The sequence below is a fragment of the Cavia porcellus genome, unplaced genomic scaffold (assembly GCF_034190915.1).
Source record: "Cavia porcellus strain 051 isolate PalLab524CR breed Dunkin Hartley unplaced genomic scaffold, mCavPor4.1 scaffold_7, whole genome shotgun sequence".
Taxonomy (NCBI): domain Eukaryota; kingdom Metazoa; phylum Chordata; class Mammalia; order Rodentia; family Caviidae; genus Cavia; species Cavia porcellus.
The window spans coordinates 63,149,137-63,151,203 of NW_026947490.1; the positions used below are offsets into that span (position 1 = coordinate 63,149,137).

General features: G+C 46.3%; 1 pseudogene; it reads left to right on the top strand.

The window, feature by feature from the left end:
- Positions 1-455: 455 nt before the first annotated feature.
- LOC111756424 (small ribosomal subunit protein eS6-like) lies at positions 456-1,204 on the top strand (annotated as a pseudogene).
- Positions 1,205-2,067: the final 863 nt, after the last annotated feature.

The window sequence follows — 2,067 nt, forward strand, 5'->3', positions numbered from 1 at the left end:
ACCCCATGAAATAGAAAGGATATGCAGGATCTAGAAAGAAAGAAAGAAAGAGAGAGATGGCATGAAAGTAGAAGAGAGATTATTGTTAGGTAAGGGGAAGGGGATGGGCATCATGAGAAGGACCATCAGGGAGTGGATATGATTAAAATGTTACATGTATGAATGAAATGACCACATTTAAAAACAACATTTTATAAAATTAATATGGGCTATAAAAAAATAAAGCAATATGGGCAAAACAGAAATGTCCCAATGCAAGAGGGAGAGGGAACGGAGCCACTCTAACCATGAGCCACCCCCACCCCTTGCAGCCTGCATGTGGGGTACACTGCCACGCTCTATCATTGATGTTCAAACAAGTAGTTTAAAACCCCTGCTCCCCGTGGCTGTGTCAAAATGAACCGAGAAGCAGAAATCGGGCCTCTTTTTCATGGTGCTTAGAGGGTGATCTTCAAATGCTTCAAAATGAAGCTGAACGTCTCTTCCCAGCCCCTGGCTGCCAGAAACTTATTAGTGTGGATGATGAAGCTAAATGTCACATGTTCTGTGAGAAGCCCACAGCCACAAACGCTGCTGCTGACTCTGGGTGAGGAATGGAAGGGCTACATGGTCGGATCAGTGGTGGGAACAGCAAGCAAGGTTTCCCCACCAAGCGGGGTGTCTTGACCCACGGCTGAGCTCCTGCTACTGAACAAGGCCCATTCCTGTTACAGACCAAGGAGAACTGGAGAGAGAAAGTATAAATCTGTCTGAGGTTGCATTGTGGATGCCAATCTGAGCATTCTCAACCTGCTTATTGTAAGAGAGAGAGAGAGAGAGAGAGAGAGAGAGAGAGAGAGAGAGAAGGATATTCCTGGATTGACGATACTACTGTGCCTCGGCACCTGGGGCCCCAAACAGCAAGCAGAATCCACAGACTTTTCAAGCTCCCTAGAGAAGGGTGTCCACCAATATGCTGTCAGGAAGCCCTTAACCAAGAAGGTAAGGAACCCGGGACTGATGCCCCAGCGTTCAGCACCCAGCGCAAGTGCTGCTGTGTTGCTCTGAAGAAGAGCGTCCTGAGAAAGACAAAGACAAGGCCGCAGAACTTCCAGCCAAGAGAAGGCAGGAAGCTAAAGCAAAACGCTGGGAATAAACTGCCCAGAGACACAGGCTGTCCTCTCTGAGAGCTTCTACTTCCAAGTCTGAGTCCAGTCAAACATGAAGCGCTTAAGTAACAAATAAATTAGTTCGAACCTCAAATCTGAAAACAAAACAAAACAAAAAACGAAAACCATGAACTGAGAGGCTGGGGATATAGCTCAGCAGCACAGTGCCTACCCAGCAAACCCAAGATTCTGAGTTTGATTCCTGATACCAAAAAGAAAAGCAATATGAACTGAGAAATTTTTAAAAATACAGATTCTCAGGCCCTGTCTCAGACCTATGCATTAAAATCCCTGAGGGTAAGATTCAGGAAATGTGTATATTAAGGGCTTTAGAGGTAAATCTGAGTCCCAAGTCCATGTTTTCTTAAGTTTTACTCTGAGGTCAGATAGTAGGTGCCACTGATTTCTCTTTTCTGCAATAAAAAATTTTACAAAAGGGTGCTTACTTTGCCAATGGAGTGTTAATATTTTCTTATATCACAGATTTTCTTCCCAGGCCCTGTAAGAGTAGAGTTCAATCAGAAAGACAAAAACATTAGATATTTTTCGAAGGGAAGTTATACAATGAGATCTGGGTACTCAGGAGATAAAAGAGATGAGAAGTCAAGCCAGGATCATGATAGCCACCTCAAGACTGGAGAAATGAGGGGATGCGTTAGCAGAGCCCAGGCCACCAGGGAGAGGTGGGAGCATGTGGGCCAGTCTGGGAGAGTGGCTGGTGCTGCCGAGGTGATGTGCTGCGCTTGGACAGCTGGAGCCACAGAAGAGAGCCAGCCACGGACAGGGCAACCTCCCGAAGCCAAGAGACAACCTCTGGGTCACTTCCTTCCCCCTGCCTGGTAGCTCCAGTGTGCAAGGAGCCTTGGATGGAAGCAGGGCAGGAACAGAGCAACCAAAACATAACACTCTTCACACAATT